The 18,492-nt window shown below is 38.5% G+C and overlaps 1 protein-coding gene across 4 annotated transcripts in view; it reads left to right on the forward strand.

Annotated features, from left to right (window-relative positions):
* Window positions 1-8,790: 8,790 nt before the first annotated feature.
* ZFYVE9 (zinc finger FYVE-type containing 9) overlaps window positions 8,791-18,492 on the forward strand; it is a 210,457-nt gene continuing 200,755 nt past the window's right edge. For all 4 annotated transcript variants that reach the window (XM_053214032.1, XM_027059196.2, XM_027059199.2 and 1 more), the window contains exon 1: window positions 8,791-8,930. The gene's annotated coding sequence lies outside the window, so the exon portion shown is untranslated. The remainder of the gene's footprint in view (window positions 8,931-18,492) is intronic.

The following is an 18,492-nucleotide window of genomic DNA, read 5'->3' on the forward strand; positions in this document are numbered from 1 at the left end:
CAACATGTTAAAGCAGCACTTATCATTTTTTCCCCCAAGCCTCCTCCTCCTCCCCTACTGTCTCCCTCTCTGATAGCACTGACTACCAAGTTGCCCAAGCCGGAAACCCAAGTGTCTCCTTTGACTTAGCCCTCTTTTTCACATGCCAACCCAGTCACAGCTTGATGATTTTGCCTCCCGAGATCACCACTCTCCCTATACTACCCTAACTCAGGTCACCATCAGTTTTGCCTGGATTACTGCAAGAGACACTTATAAATGGCTTCCTTGTCTCCAAATGTGTATTTTCTAGTTTCTACAACAGTTAAAGTGATCTTTTCTAAAAGCAAACATTTTAGACCAGCTTAAAGCTCTAATGGCTTCCCATCACCCATAAGATAAAATATAAAGTCCTTTATATGAATTATAAGGCCTTTCCTGATTTGGTCCCTGCCTTAGCTGTCACTGCTCCCAATCTTGCCCTTACTGTCTCAGCCAAAACAGCCCTCACAGTTCTCCAGACACATCATGCTTTCTCTTGCCTCTAGATTTTGCACATTATTTTTTTTTAATGTTTATTTTTGAGAGAGAGAGAGCAACAGAGCACAAGTGAGGGAGGGGGCAGAGACAGAGGGAGACACAAAATACGAAGCAGGCTCCAGGCTCGGTGCCAACAGCTCAGAGTGATGCAGGACTCAAACCCACAGACTGGGAGATCATGACCTGAGCCAAAGTCAGACACTCAACCAACTGAGCCATATAGTTGCCTCTAAATTTTGCACATTTTATTTCTGCTGCCGGAATGTGTTCTTTCCCTATCTACTCCCCTCCTACTCCTCCACCCAATTTTTACCTACCTAAGTCCTAGCCACTCTTCAGATCTCTGTTCAGGTATCATTTCCTCTAAAAAGTCTTGCCCAACCCTTATGTTTGGGTCAGATGTCCCTGATTTGTGTTCCTATAGCACACTATGCTTACCCTCTAAAATCATAACTATTTTCTCATCTGCCTCTATCAGGCAGATGATAATTCCTTAAGTGCAGAGGCAGTACCTTGCTTACCATAGAACATAGTACCTGGTAAATAGTAGTGTTCAGTAAATAGTTGAGCAACTGATTGAATTAACAAACCGTTCTTTGCTCTCATTGCCCAGACTCTTGGCTTTGTGCTCTAGGTTTTAGCATCTACTTGTGGCCTCTTTTCTGGTTTAGGTGACCTGTTTTCTTCTTGCACCCTAGGTATCTCCCAAGGCAACTCTATATTCTCTCTTATTGTTAGCATCTTCTGTAGTTCCAATTCCTCAAGGAATATAGGATATCTGTGCTGGTCAACCCTGACCACCACACTTACTTGCCCAGAGAGATTCAGATAACAACCATTACCATTTAATGAGCACCTACTATGTGCCAATTCCTTGTATATATAACACACATTAGCTTCATTTTTTTGATGAGAAAACAGGTCCTTCTGTTCATATCTAGTAATTACTCAGGATGTGAATCCATGGCTGTCTTGTTCCAAAGCTTTGTCCACTACATAGTCTTGAAAGTGTTAGATCTCTTATTATATCAAGTTTGACAGAAAAGATTTGTATTGGTAGGGGATAGAGGCAATGATAGCAGTGAGGCACAACCCTTGGTAAGGGGAATTTGGTGAGAGCTAACAAAACTACATATGCATTTATCTTTTGGGTTGTTTTTTTGCTTTTGTTTTTTTGAGAGGGAGAGAAAGCATGCATGAGCAGGGGGGTGGGGCAGAGGGAGAGAGAGAGAATCTTAAGCAGGCTCCATGTGGAGCCCAATGCAGAGCTGGATCTCACAACTGTGAGATCATGACCTGACTCAAAATCAAGAGTCAGACACTCAACTGACTGAGCCACCCAAGCACCTCAGCATTTACCTTTTGACTGAGATATTTCACTTCCAAGAATTTACCCTAAAGATACATCTTCAACATTAGAAAAACACACATGTACAAAATTATTCATTGCAACATTGTTTGTAATGCAAAATACTGGAAACAGCCTAAATATCTTCACATAGAAGAATGGTTGAATAAACTTGAAGTGGTTCTCAAACATTTTGGTCACAGGCCCCCTTTACTCTCTTAAAAATTATCAAGGACTCCAGAGTTCTTTGTTTATATGGATTATATCTATTGATATTTATCATCTTTGAAATTAAAACTAAAAAAACATTTTAAGGCAATTATTCATTTAAAATAACAATAGTGAACTCATTGTGTGTTAACACAAACAACTCACTTTAATAAAGGTAACTGTATATTCCAAAACAAAAATATAGTAAGAAGAATGGTATTATTTGCATTTTTGCAAATCTCTTTAAAGTTAGTTCACTAGAAGACAGCTGGCTTATCATAATCTGCTTCTGCATTCAATCTGTTGGGATATGTTGTTTTAGTTGATATATATGAAGAAAATCTGTCCTGTAGTTAGAAAAGTGAGGAGTATTTTAATAGCCATTTCAGATACTTGCGGATATTTTCTTTGATACTACATCAAAACTTGACAAGTGGTAATTCCTTAAAGGTTGCTGCAATGTGGAATCTGAAACCATTATCAATGAACTTTTTTGTACTCTGTCCCATTAAGATCCTTTGGTCTGTAGTACACTTTAACGGGATATTTTATCCATATATGTTTTTGTAACATCATGCATTGGTCATTTGAAAAAAATACCAGCTGAGTTATGTAGACCTACCAATGTTGACACATTTCACTATATAATTTAAAAAAACCAACACTCCACAACATTTGTTAATATCACCACCCATGTCTTCAGAAAAGTTTGGAAGATGTTGAGTTTATGGTGGTGAATATAAGTTTTCCAAAATTCTAATTATTACTTGAAAGCTTGCATTTTATTACTGGCAACAAATACTATTACTCCTTTTCCTTGAAGTGACATGCTTCATTTTTACTTTCCAGAAAATGTGTGCCAAATTCCCACATCTGAATAACCATAGTCTATTTTTCTTTAAAGTAAAAATGATGTTCAAATAAAAGTGAGGGATGTGTGTGTGTTTCCTAGCTTTACTCACTGAGAGAGCTCAGAAGCAATGGCCCTGTAGTGGCAATGAGCACACCTACTACCTAGATCTTGATTTTTAAATACCATCCTCCACTAAATAGAACTAGGGCTGTGAGAGGAAATGGGTGATTCTAGTCACTGGGAAAGCACAAAGTGATCCTGGGATGTAGTGCCAGAAACTAAGGGAAATGCTTAAAAAATAATGAGGAGATGATAAGAGAACACAGAACCCAGCCAAACCTGAAAGTATTTTTATAGTGATTATATAATTCATAGAATAAAAATTGATGAGCTCATTCTGATATAAATCAATACATTGATAAATGAATGGTGAAGAAGCAAGAGCTCTCCCATATAATAAGAAGACAAATAAAAATGTATAAGGAACGATAATGATGGAATTAGAAAATTATCATTTGGCAACCTCTATTGTCATAACTGATTCAAGCAAGAATTATCAGTAAATGTTAAAACTTGTGTGTTATCCCAAAAAATCCCCCCACAAGATATTTATTAATTACAAAAAGCAAACTAGTTACTTTACACTGGATAAACCTGGAAGATACCACCTTAATTAACCAAGTGAACAAAGTTATTACCAGTGATGGGACATACAGGTATCACATGCCTCATGATGCATTAAGAAAGACACAACATCAATTCTGTGGTATTCCTGCCGAAAATGCATAACTTGAATCTAATCAAGAAGAAAAAATCAGACAAACACAAATTGAGGGATACTTTACAAAATAAATGGCCTGTATTCTTTAAAAGCGTCAAGGTCATAAAAGACAAAGACTGAGAAACTGTTACAGATTAGAGAAAATGAAAGAGATTTAACAACCTACTATAATGTGTGATCTTGCACTGGATCTTAGAGCAGAAAAAAACAATTATTATTTTGTGTGTGTGTTTGTGTGTAAGAATATTGGTGAGACAAGTGGCAAAATCTGAATAAAGTCATAGATTAGATCATAATATTGTATCAATGATAAGTTTCTGATTTTGCTAATTGTACTGTGATATTTGTACTTTGTTTTGAGGAAATGCACTAAAAAATAAATGGGTCAGAAAATAATTACAATAGTTTGTTTATACAACTATGTATATCTCTTTATAGAGACTGAAGAAAAAGCAAGAATGGCAGCAAGTGCACACATAAAGTGAGCAAGAATAATAAAGCCAATGTGGTTAGATGTGGGTGAGAGATATACAGGAATTTTTTGTAGTATTTTTGCAAATTTTCTTTAAATCTGAAATTATTATTATTATTATTATTATTACTTTTTTTTAGAGAGAAAGCATGAGTGGGGGAAAGGGGCAGAGGGTGAGAGGATTTTAAGCAGGCTCCATGCTAAGCAGGGCTCAATCCCACAACCCTGTGGATAATAACCTGAGCCAAAATTAAGAATCAGATACTTAACCGACTGAGCCATCTGGGTGCCCCCTAAATCTGAAATTATTTAAAAAGTTTAAATATCCCATAAATATTTTCCACTATTTCCTTCTAAATGTTTAATTTATATATTTAATAAATATATAAAAACATAATTGGGATCATATAATAGTCTTTTTTACTTAACACTTTTTTTAAATCTGATATTGAATCATGAGTTTTCAATGCCATTTGAAATTCTTTAAAAACACAACTGTTAATGAATAATATTTTAATGTGTATACTGTGATTCATTTAATACATTTAGTTTCCCTTATATTTTTGTCATAAACCTACAGTAAAATATATAATAAATTTCTTTTTGCACATATTTGTTCACATATTTAATTACTTACTTATGTTTGATTCCCAAAATGGGAATTGGCTTGTTGTTTTTTAAATGACTCAAGTGACCTAACAAACTCCTAAATGCCCCCGATTTCCTTTTTAAGTTTGTGCTGCTTTACTGACTTATGGCTTGCTCTAAAGCTTGCTCGTTTGGTAACAGGCTGAATTCTGGGTTTGACTCCTGGCTGTGGTTGGTGATTGTAGATGGGTGTGGAGGGCTGTAGCTGGCAGCAGCAGGCTGGGGTGCAGGGCGATCACTGGTTGAAGGGGAGTCTTACTCTTTGGTGGCCCCTGAAAGTTAAAAGGAAAGGCCTAAAAAAGTCACTCACTGAATGAGTAGAATACACTAGCTTGATGCACATCAGGCTAAGACAGCTTAGTCCAGTTTAATATTCTCTGAGCTGTATTCTGTGTAGAGACTGGTTGTGGGGACACAGAGATGAATCAAACACTGAACCTGGTTCACAGGGCTCAAAATCTCATAGGAGAGACATACAGGTAAACAGAGACTGACAGTGTAGTGATGAAGACTTACAAATTGAGAAGCACAAAGATTATTGGGAGCATCAAAGAGGTTTTGTGCCTTCTTTTAAACAAACTTTTATACAGTATCTACTCATACACAAAGACAATATTCATTCATTCCTCTTTCCTCCATCCTTTCCTTCTTTTCATTCATTGCACATATATTTTATTTTTTTAAATGTTTATATATCTATTTTTTAGAGAGAGTGTGAGCAGGGGACGGGCAGAGACAGAGGAAGACAGAGGGAATCCCAAGCAGGCTCTGCACTGTCAGCACAGAGCCTGACATCATGACCTGAGCCCAAATCAAGAGTCAGATGCTTAACCAACTGAGCCACCAAGGCACCCCTGCACATATAATTTGTTGAGCATATACCTTAGACCATAGTGGGTGGCAATGGAGTTGGAGAAGAGAAAAATTCAATAAAAGCAAGAAGTAGAATTTATCAGGCTCAACAACCAATTGTCCAGGACAGAAACAAGAGTTAAGGATCACTCCTTTGCCATTGACAAAGCCAGGACATGGGTATCTTTTTGGCCTGATTTCTCCCCAGTTTTATTGAGGTATAATTGACAAGTAAAAGAACTGAATTTTTTTTAAGTTTATTATTATTTTTTTAGTAATCTCTACACCAACCATGGGGCTTGAACTCAGGATACTGTGCTCAAGAGTTGCATGCTCTTCTAACTGAGCTGGCCAGGTGCCCCAAGGCCTTAATTTTTAAGAACAAATTTTAAAGGGCAAAGAAAATTTTGATTGGGGTGCTACAGCTTTAACTCATGTGGAGAAACTATTTTTAGAATACTGGCTTTCTATAGGATATGGCACAAAAATGAAAGCGGGAAGGTCTACCAGGTTACAAATAAAGAGGTATTTTAGAGTCACTGTATAGTTGTGGAAATCAAAACAAAATTGAAAGTGGGGTAACTAAAGCAATTGTTGGCAGGTAAAAGATTAAAATTAACAGAAGAGGGGAAAACAGATGAGAGATATTTCAGGAGCAGATAGCACACTGGGTAGGAAGAGTTGAATGACAGAATGAAATTATAGATGAAAGGATTTATAGTAGATTACTATCATCTGGGAGGTAGTAGTGATGATAAAGACAGTCTCTTTCAGCAACATAGAAGGGGAGAAAGTGTGAAGCAAGAGGAAACTGGTCCTGGGAACAAATGAATCATCTTCAAGCAGTAGCTACACCCTGGGTAGCATGATTATTCATAAACAAATGCAGATTTCCTGTGGTGGTAGTGAACCAAGCTTGGAAAGCAGTACTAATGTTGGGTTGCCAAACTAATCTAAATGAAAGGGCCCATTTCTCTAGATTGAAAATTTTTAGCAACAGTAACTTACTCTTACAGCATTTTCTGAATATTGTAGAAAGGACTATTAGGGGCATCAGAAGGGAGAATGAAGGAATTTCAGGGTATACTTCCAGCTTTCCCTTAGGTAGATGTATTTCACATGTAAAATGGTGGTAGTATAGTACTTAATTCAGAGTTGTTATGAGGATGAATCATAGTTTCCCTCGGAGCCCCAGTTTCTCTTTTTATAAAAAGGGGATAGTGATTTTTTTTTTTTTTGTAATATGACTCAGAAGTAGGTGGTGAAGGCACGCTCAGGATTGTACAATAACAGGAACAGCTTTCATTGATTGGAAGAGAGCTGTAAGGTCATATTTTCTCTAAGGTGGCTGCTCAATTATTATTTGAAAGTTCCCAGAGACCTTATATAATGTTCTCATTAAGATTTATTATTATTAGGACATAACCTAAGGTAAGGTGAGATTGCCTTATAATTTTTATATACAGAAAATATACTAGTTTTATGCTAACATCTGCTATGCAATAGAATGTTATAGCATCCAGTGTATTAAACTCTATTTTTCCACAGTAGAGTTATGTTATATAAATGCATTAGGGAAATTTTACCCAGACTAGGGATGATAAAGAACAATGCATCCATTTTTTTTCTTTTCTGATGCACTCATCTTTTGATAGGAATATATTTACATACAGAGATTAAGAGAGAAAGAACACAGATGAGAACAATCTTGAATCTAAGAAAGACTGAAAGGGTGTTTTGGAACCAACAATAATTGGAACTAACATTTATTGAGTATCTTCTCTAGGCCAGTTCTTTCACATAAACTATCTCCAGTTTTCACAACAAGCAGCAAGGCAGGCATTAGAAAACCCAGGTTCCGAAATATTATGTAACTTGCCCAGGGTCATAAAGCTAACCATGACAGAGCTGGAATTGGTAGGATCAGGAACAGTCCACCACCAAAGTCCCTGTTCATTCTACTATAGCACTCTATGATAAAATAATGTACTGTTATTTGGGAAATTTGGGACCAGAGGATTTGAAGGATTTCTTTCCCTACTTATTTCCCCTCTAACTGGTCTTTTTGTTTCTATTGTTTTTGGTTCTGATGCTTGCATTCTAGAGCTTGAATGGGATCGAATATGGGGTATATGTAAACAGAATGATTCCACAGTCCCCGCTCAGTAACAATTTCCTTCCTTCAGAGCCTTACCTGGGATTTGGCAGGGGTTGGGATGAAAGAGTAGAGGTAGAGGTAGGGGAGGGGGTTCGTTAGAAAAGATGGATGGTTTTTTCTTACCTTTAAGTTGTTTATGAATTTCAGGACAACCCGTTGGCTATTCTCTTGCTCGGCATATTATTTTTTTCTAATTTTGGGGGCGGTTTGGGATTAAGGATTTAGTATCTGTAGGACATTTCTGTAACGATCAGCACAGTAAATCCAAAAAAAGTTAAGGTCAAAGACAATTCCTTCATCTGTTTTGAGAAAGGAGTGTGTGTGTGTGTGTATGTGTGTGTAAAAGGTTGGTTCTGGGTCGCTCTTGTTACACCCAGACACACTGAAGGGATTAGAAGGGATCCCTCTTGAATCATGAGAGATGAAAACGAGCATATTCCCTCACCTCCTGCTCTCAGGTGAACGTCCGAGCGACAGAAACGTTCACGTACCTTCTGGAGAGAAGGAAAAGGTGCAAAGGCGCTCAGGGCCTGAGGGCTGGGAGTGGGGCGGGGGCTCGCCACGGTCGGTGGGGATCGAGGGGCTTCTGCCTCCAAGGAGGAATCGTCGGGGGCGGGCCGGGGGCCGAGGGCAGCGCAGCGAGCGCTAGGCCCCCGCCATCCCCAGGCCGCGCTCCCCCGCGTTCCCTGCGGCTCGTGCCCGGGCGGCCGCCGCAGTCCCGGCGCCGTAGCCGGGCGTGGGGTCCAGGGGGCGCTGTGGCCCAGCGGCGCCGGCGGCAGGAGCGGCCACGGCGACGCTGGAGGCTTCGCCGAGGATCCCCGCCTGCAGCACCTCGGTCGTCCCGCCGCAGCCTTGAGCCCCCGGCCCGGTTCAGCGGCGCTCCTCCGGGATCCGCGTGGCTGCGGCGGTCCCGGAGCCCGATGCGGCTCGGCGGGCGCTGGGCCTTAGCAGCAGCGGTGACCACAACCCTTTCAGGAGCGGGAGGCTTCGCAGCGGCGCCTGGGGCCGCGCCGGTGCCCTCCGGAGGAGGCTGTCGGCTTAGGGACGACCCCCTCGGCCATGCTGAGGCGGCGGCGGCCACTGCTCGAGGTGAGTGTGGCGCGGCGCGGTCCCGGGCTCGCTGGCCTTCCGCCACGGGGAAGGGCCCTGGCAGCAGCCTTCGGGCCGGGCGGACGGGGCGTCCTGCCGCTGCGGCCCCCTCCCCCACCCCACGGCTCTGGGCCCTCAACCCTTCTCCGCGTCCCCCGGGAGGCGTGTGGGGGTGAGTAGGCCCCGCGCCGCCGGGAAGCTCTCGCCTGGCCTCGGTTCCTGCGCGGCCCCGTGTGTGTGGAGCGGCACTGCTGGCGGGGGCACTGGCACCTTTCGGGTTGGCCCCGGACCCGGGCCGAGCTCAGCCTCTTACCCCGGGCCCGGCACGTACATCCAGGAGGGAGGCAGAGGACGCCTGTTTGCAAACAGCCTCGGCTTTTCCGCGCCGGGGTAGCGAGTCCCGCAGAGTCCCGGGGGGAGGGGTGGGAGGGCTGGTGAGAATTGGAGTGCGGAAAGTGCGGGGCCCTGAGAGCCCTTGGTACTCCCGAGTGTCATTCACGGATCTGACTGGGTTGAAAACAACCGTTTGCGTTTTATTTGAGCTGAAATTTCATCACCTGCAGGTAGCTCATCCCTGCCGCCTTCTATTACATTTTGCCCCTGAGAGTGGTCTGCCTTAGAGAAAGCCCTATCCTAGCTTTGCGCTAAGTTTCCTACATAAATACAATTACAAAAATATCTTTTTGGTTTTTAAACAAGGATCTGTTCCCCTTCTCCCCAATAAAAGAGTGTAAATATCTTAATACCTCAGTTCTAGGTATAAAAATGTTACACCTAAATAGATCCATAGACTGGATGACAAGAGAATTTTAAAAAGTCGTGCTATCTTAGTAACAGATACTGATGGAAATGGAACATATTCTAAATTTTAGAAGTTAAGTAATTTGCTCGGTATTAATGTGAAAAAAAGGAAGTGATGATTACAGTTTGATAACTTAAGTCAGGTGTTTGGGGTGTTTATGGTTTATGATCGATCAATATGATTACAGGTTTTTCTTGTTTTCCTATTATGTATATGAAGGTTGTAGGATTAATAAGTACTTCTGAAACTTTCATAATCATGAATAAAATAAATATGCTTATTGTAGGAAATTCGGAAAGTACAGGATCGTACCGTGTCAACTCTCAATAAATATTTAATAGTGAGGGAAAAGTCACCCATTATCTTACAGTTAGTACATTTTGATGGTCATTTAAAATTTTAAATGGGCTTGTATTGTTGGCGACTTTAAAATGATCGATTTATGATTAATTTAATTATTAATTATTCAAGTTATTACTATTTAATTATTATTATTATTTCTGTCTACCAGGTTGAGTTAACTGTTCGATTTTACTGTTTAACATCCAGTCATTTGTTTAAGACCTATAAAAATGTTTTACTAAATTACATTGCAGTCATAGTTGAATTCATCAATTTAAACAGAATAACATGGGTAACTGTCTAAAAGACCCCTGATTTACCGCCTGTGCAGCATGGGAAGCTCCTGAAGTCTAGGGAGGTTTGGTGTAGTAAACATTTTTGAGGACCTGTTCTGTTAGTTAGATGCTCTGGCCTTGGATTGTTTCTGTTAAGGTTTTGCTTAAATGTTTATAACTGTAAAATCTTGGCCTGATTAAAAAAAAATTGCCGGGGGGGGGGTGTAGTTTAAGTTTCAAAAAGTCTAGTTGGGTTCTCAATGTGTTTCTAAAGATTACCAACATTACAATCAGCTGAGAGTGCTTATTAAAGTATGCAGATTCCTGGTCCCTTGAATCACAATTTCTGGGGATGATGGTAGTTCAGGGATATTTTATTTTTATCAAGCTCCCCAATTCTTAGTCCTACTAAAGTTTGAGAATCACTGATATAATAAGTTAAAGTTTAACTAACCTTGCCAAGGCTAATGACAGTATCTGTTTTCTAGCAAAGCTATCAGTGTTAAGCAGCATTACAATCATTCCTCATAGCAACAGATGATGGTGTTACAATATTAGAAAGAAAAATGATATTTCAAGGGATAGTGATTCAATTAACATATATTGAGAGCTTTTTCTGGTAGATGTGGTGTTATAGAAGAATACCTAGCAACTTACGTTGGCATTTAATCTCTCCTTGGACTTTGAAGACATTGTCTATAAGATGCAGATAGTTATTATATTTACCTTGCAAGGCTTTTAGAGTAAATTCACCTGACAAAGTTTTGTAATTTGTAGAATATCTTTATAAAATTTTAGCTATTAATATTAAGTGCCAGGTCCTATCTTTGATGTTCTAAGAAACACAAAAATGACCATGGTCACTGCTAGCAACTAGCCAACTTTGGAAGCAGAACATGTTTAACTGTTACAAGGCAGGATCAAACAGGAGTTGCAATTGAGTATAACATGCTAGCTCTCTCTTTAAGGCGTCTAATGTTTAATCCAATAGCTTGTCCTTTAAGAATATTAATATTCTTAATATATTCTTAATATATTCTTATTATATTAATATATAAGAATATAATATTAAGAACTTTAATAATTTTTATATATGGTGATTGCCTTTTCTTCTAATTCCTGATTCAGTGTTTTATTCTGTAAGGAGAAAATTGTATATTTTGCCTGGTAACCAGTAGTTGTAGATTAACTCCCTTAGAAAGAATGAATGAAGATGATCCTATTTTTTTCTTCTGTTACTAAGCTACTGGTGTTCATCCCATTCAGTAAACTTTTATTTGGCACCTGTTATGTGCTGGCCACAGAAGAGTTGCAAGGCACAAAGCTTGTTTAAGAGCTAATTGCCTGGATTTTAACTTAAAATCTTATGTTCCTAAAGGGATGGTGTGTGAGGCCGGCGGGGAGAGGGGTGTATTATGCTTGTCAATTGCATGATGTGGTGCAGAGTATGGAGTCAGATGTGGGCAGGAATCCTTACTGCAACTCTTGAGTGGTGTGACATTTAGATCCTGAGTTTCTTTAAAAAAATTTTTTTTTTCAACGTTTATTTATTTTTGGGACAGAGAGAGACAGAGCATGAACGGTGGAGGGGCAGAGAGAGAGGGAGACACAGAATCGGAAACAGGCTCCAGGCTCTGAGCCATCAGCCCAGAGCCCGATGCGGGGCTCGAACTCACGGACCGCGAGATCGTGACCTGGTTGAAGTCGGACGCTTAACCGACTGCACCACCCAGGCGCCCCAGATCCTGAGTTTCTTCTTGTGTGGTAATAATTGGAGTAATAGTACCCATCACAGGGAGGTAGAACTGGTTCCATGAGATAAAAATAATAAAAAGCAATTAGCTCAGGGTCTGTCTCATAGAAGGTACCCAATAAATGTTCACATCCATTCCTCTTTTTGGGAAAAACAAAAACAAAAATTAGGCTTTGGAATTTCTATGTGAGTTAAAACATGGTAGCTTTAATTTTTTTAAAGAATGAGTCTACTTTTGGAATTCTAAAAAATTTTTGATAGAGGGGCGCCAGGGTGGCTCAGTCGGTTAAGCGTCCAACTTCGGCTCAGGTCATGATCTCGCGGTCCGTGAGTTCGAGCCCCGTGTCGGGCTCTGTGCTGACAGCTCAGAGCCTGGAGCCTGTTTCAGATTCTGTGTCTCCCTCTGTCTCTGACCGTCCCCTGTTCATGCTCTCTCTCTCTGTCTCAAAAATAAATAAATGTTAAAAAAAAAATTAAAAAAATTTTTTGATAGAAAACAATTTTGATCTTAATTATACATATTTCTCCATTCATTTTTACTGAATAAATGAGCTATTCTCTTTGTATAGAGTACGCTTGTTACATTATCTGAGTTTTATTCATTTTCCATTATTTTCAGGGTTTTACATGATTCTTTATTTTACTTGTGTGTTTAGCTGCATTGCACTATATAGAGCAACATTCTTAGTATATAATAATCAACGAAAGATAAATGGTGACAGTTATTGAATAGAAATAGTTCATATACTTCATTTTCAACAAATGATATCAATTTATTGAACCTACATTATTTAAAAACTGAAGAATCTTCAAAACATAGGCTTTTCCTTATAAACTGTAGTAGATTAGATCTAGATTTTTATAGATATGTCAGATATGGGATCTAGTCTTTTCTAATAACCTGCAGGACCCTGGACACATTTCTTATATGCCTCAATTATTCTTCTATAAAATGAAGCTGATGATACCCATTTTACAGAATTATTGTGAGGATTAAATGATATAATGTATAAATCAGAACTGTAATTTAGTTCTATGAATCTTGGCAAATCATTGTTACCCTGAAAGTGGAAAATATACTTCTTGCTTATTTCTGTTTGAAAGAACTTGAAAGATCACTATTTATATAGTTTACAACCAGGAAATAAAGTCAGTATGATCAATTTGAATTATGAATAAGACTGCTAAATTAAGGAGAAACCAGGGTGTCAGTAGAGTTAGTATTTTATTTTATTTTTTAAATTTATTTATTTATTCTGAGAGAGCACATGGGTAGGGGTACAGAGAGAGAGGGAGAGAGACTTCCAAGCAGGCTCTGCAGTGCAGAGCCCAGTGTGGGACTCGAACTCACGTATCATAAGATCACCACCTGAGCAGAGATCAAGAGTCAGACACTTCACCACTGAGCCACCCAGATGCCCCTAGAGTTAGTATTTTAATGGCATAGTTAGTGGAATGCTTTATGTTTTATAAATAAATGTTATTTAATAAAACAATTTGAAAATACTGTTTATAAAAGTATTTCCTATTTTACATATTAAGTGGTACCTAATTTTTTTTTCTTTTGAATTATTATAAATAGCTCATTTCCAGAGCTGAACTATTGGAGAAATGAGGACAGTATATAATGTTTTGTACTTATGAAATATTTTCTTGATAGCCTTTAATAAAATAAGGTAAAGATGAGGAAATCTCTGGACATGTTGATATCAAGAAAAAGTTGTTGAATTCATATTGGGCAAGGGAGAAGGAGAACTTAATTCATGTTGATGAGTATCTTGAGGCATTTGGATTTTATATTATAGAACTATTTGTAAAAATCTTAAATTTTTTTCTGTAAATTATCTTTTAGTTGAAAATTCTTACACTCGTTTTTTAAGCTTAAAAAATGCTTTTGTGGCCCAAGGCTTTGGACTATAATAGTTTCTTTAATTGATAATTCTGTAGTGACTTACCTTTTTTCTGATTATTTATCGTAATATATGCTTGAGGATATGTGACCTAATATTTATAATGGTAGTTATGTTGCATTTTTTTAAAATACAGAAGTAGTAAATTCATGCCCTAGGTTTTAAGGATTAATTAAATTTAAATGAAAATGTAGTGCCTTTTGAGGGAAGGAGTCTTAAGAAGTAAGACCTAAGGAAATGGTAAAATTAGTCTAGAATTTTTCACCAATTAGGAAAAGTTTGGGTATATTCAGTCCTGGGTTCTTGCTCTTTGAAATAATTTTAACTTTAGAGAAATAATACTAAGTTTAAGATACGAAGTGAAGAATATATATATTTCAATTAAATTTAAAATATTAGGCAAGACCCTTTTTTTTAATAGCAGCCTTATTGAGATATAATTGAAATACTATACAATTAACCCATTTAAAGTGTACAGTTCAATGCTGTTAGTATATTTGGCATTATGCAGATATCACCATTATGTAATTTTAGACGTTTTTATCACCTCAGAAAGAAATCACTCCCCATTTCCTCCCAATCTACCCAGCCCTTGGCAACCACTAATGTACTTTCTGCCCATATGGATTTATATTTCATATAAATGGAATCATAGGATATGTGACTGGTTTCTTTCCTTTAGCATAATGTTTTTAGGGTTTGTCCATGTAGCGTGTATCAGTACTTCATTTCTTTATGCTACTGAATAGTATTCCATTATATGGATATACCACATTTTATTTATCCAACTTTATCAGTTTGGGTTATTTTTTTCTTTTGGCTGTTATGAATAATATTGCTATGAACATTTCATGTACAAATGTTTGTCTTTCTCTTGGGTGTATACCTAGGGTTGTATTGCCAGAGTCAAAAGATAACTCTTTGTTCAAATCTTTTTGAGGAACCCCACCAATTTACATTCCCACCAGAAGTGTAGGAGGGTTCCAGTTTCTGCACATCCTCACCAACCCTTGTTATTATCTGTCTCTTTGATTAGAGCCATCCTAGTGGGTGTGAAGTGGTAAGTTAAGTCTCTATTTGAGGACTGTAACTTTCATTTACAGTCATTAGGTAAATTGTTCAAGTTTTTACTTGCAGATACATTGCCAGATTCTTTGAGGATAAGGAGTCTTTTTGGCTTGAGGATAAAAGCTGTGAACTTTCTAGTTTTCTGTTTAGTAAATACTGAACTTGATGGAACTGGTTAACCACTTTGGGTGCTAGTGGGGACAGTGGTATGGGGACTTCCAACTGAAAGGTTGTCTTCTAAGAATATTTCTTAACAAAAGGCAGTTGTAAATCTTATGTTTAGCTTTCCTTTCACTGCTAAAATGTTTCTAAAAAGATAGAGTCCAATAGCATATTTACCCATTAACATTTCTAAGCACTCCGGTCTGATTTTTAGGATTGCCATTACCTCCCCATGATGTATAATTCTATATAAATACAGTTTAGTTATCGTCCCCCTACCTCTGAGATTTTATTTTTAAGTAATCTCCACATCCAACGTGGGGCTCGAACTTACAACCCCAAGTTCAAGAGTTGCATGCTCCATGGGCAGAGCCAGCCAGGCACCCCTGTTCTTTATTCTTGTACATAGTATGGTCCTCTATTGTTTGTTCACATGAAAGATATTAAAGCTTTTCTATGAGATTTTGTAGGACATAGTTCAAAGTCAGCAATAATGACTTGCTAACATTTAAAACATTTTTTTCAAACTAGTTAGGAAATACTGCAGGGAGCTATTGTTTGAGCAAACAAAGTGCAAGTTTTGGACCTTCATTCTACATACAGTGGATTTCCCACAGTATTTTCCCACTTGATTAGGATCACTTTTAGGTCCTTTAATGCTGACTTTTATGGTTAAGCATCTGACTTCAGCTCAGGTCATGATCTCATGGTTCATGGGTTCGAGCCCCACATCAGGCTCTGGGCTGACAGCTCAGAGCTTGGAGCCTGCTTTGGATTCTGTCTCCCTCTCTCTCTGCCCCTCCCCCTCTTGTGCTATGTCTTCTCTTTCTCTCTCTCAAAAATAAATATTAACATAAAAAGATTACATATTATAATATAATTAATTAACATATAATGTTATTTTAAAAATCAAATATTAAACATAAAAATAAACATTAAAATAACACCAGCATTCTTCACAGTGCTAGAACAAATAGTCCTGAAATTTGTATGGAACCAGAAAAGACCCCGAATAGCCAAAGCAATCTTGAAAAAGAAAACCAAAGGTGAAGGTATCACAATCCTGGACTTCAAGATGTATTACAAAGCTGTCACCATCAAGACAATATGGTACTGGCACAAAAATAGACACTTAGATCAATGGAACAGAATAGAGAACTCAGAAGTGGACCCATAAACATATGGCAACTAATCTTTGACAAAACAGGAAAGAATATCCAATGAAATAAAGACAGTCTCTTCAGCAAATGGTGTTGGGAGAACTGGACAGCGACATACAGAAGAATGAACTTGGGCTGCTTCTTACACTGTACACAAAAATACACTCAAAATGGATAAAAGACCTAAATGTAAAACAGGAAGCCATCAAAATCTTAGAGGAGAAAGCAGGCAACAACCTCTTTGACCTCAGCCGCAGCAACTTCTTACTCAACACATCTCCAGAGACATTTTGCTCATAGGCAAAAATGAACTGCATCAAGATAAAAAGCTTCTGCACAGCAAACGAAGCAATCAGCAAAACTAAAAGGCAACCAATGGAATGGGAGAAGATATTTGCAAATGACATATCAGATAAAGGGTTAATATCCAAAATGTATAAAGAATTTATCAAACTCAACATCCAAAAAACAAATAATCCAGTGAAGAAATGGGCAGAAGACATGAATAGACACTGTTCCAAAGATGACGTCCAGATGGCTAAGAGACACATGAAAAAATGCTCAATATTACTCATCATTGGGGAAATACAAATCAAAACCACAATGAGATACCACCTCACACCTGTCAGAATGGCTAAAATTAACAACTCAGGCAACAACAGATGTTGGCAAGGATGTGGAGAAAAGGGAACTCTTGCACTGCTGGTGGGAATGCAAACTGGTGCAGACACTCTGGAAAATGGTATGGAGGTTCCTCAAAAAATTAAAAATAGAACTACCCTACAGCCCAGTAATTGCACTACTAGGTATTTATACAAAGGATACAGGTATGCTGTTTCAAAGGGGCACATGCACCCCAATGTTTATAGCAGCACTGTCAACAATAGCCAAAGTGTGGAAAGAGCCCAAATGTCCATTGACAGATGAATGGATAAAGAAGACGTGGTGTGTGTGTGTGTGTGTGTGTGTGTGCGCGTGTGTGTGTATATACACACACACACACACACACACACACACACACACACACACAATGCAGTATTACTTGGCAGTCAAAAAGAGTGAAATCTTGCCATTTGCAACAACATGGATGGAACTAGAGTGTATTATGCTAAGTGAAATTAGAGAAAGACAGATGTCTTATGACTTTACTTGTATGTGGAATTTAAGATACAAAAAAGATGAATATAGGGGAAGGGAAGCAAAAGTAATATAAAAACAGGGAGGGGGACAAACCATAAGAACTCTTAAATACAGAGAACAAACTGAGGATTGCTGGAGGGGTTGTGGGTGGAGGGTTGGCTAAGTGGGCAAGGGGCATTGAGGAAGACAGTTGTTGGGATGAGCACTGGGTATTATATGTAGGGGATGAATCACTGGATTCTACTCCTGAAATCATTATTGCTGTATGCTAACTAACCAGGATGTAAATTAAAAAATAAAAATAAATGATAAAATAAACATTAAAAGAATTTAATGCTGACTTTCAAGTTAGTGAGCCGAAAGGCCTCCACTGGTTTGTTTTACAGTCTTTTGTTTTGTAATGTTTATCTTAGAGAGACAGAGCACAAGCGGAGGAGGGACAGAGAGAGGGGGACACAATCCCAAGTAGGCTGCAGGCTCTGAGCTGTCAGCCTGATGCAGGGCTCCAACCCACGAACCGTGAGATCATGGTTGGATACTTAACAGACCGACTAAACCTCCCAGGCGCCCCATTTAGTTTTTTTGAATGTCATAATTTCTATATAAAACTACAAAAAGCAACAGATCTGGAGCCTTTTAGGTAGGATTAATGAAGAGGTATGCATTTCTGTTTGTAATATGGTTCTTTTTTTTTTAAAGGTCTTTTTCTTTTTCTTTTTTTTAAAGATTTTAAGCAGCCTCTACAACCAACATGGTGTAATCTTTACACCCATTGTGGGGCTTGAACTCACAACCCTAAGATCAAGAGTCGCATGCTCCACTGATTGAGCCAGCCCAGGTGCCCCTGTAGGATGGTTCTTTTCTAACCTCTCATGGTTACAGTTTGGTAGTTCATCTGCCAAACTTTTATGTTTTTGTTATTATATCTAAGCAGAACACAGCCTATCTCA

Source organism: Acinonyx jubatus, chromosome C1 (assembly GCF_027475565.1).
Source record: "Acinonyx jubatus isolate Ajub_Pintada_27869175 chromosome C1, VMU_Ajub_asm_v1.0, whole genome shotgun sequence".
Lineage (NCBI taxonomy): Eukaryota > Metazoa > Chordata > Mammalia > Carnivora > Felidae > Acinonyx > Acinonyx jubatus.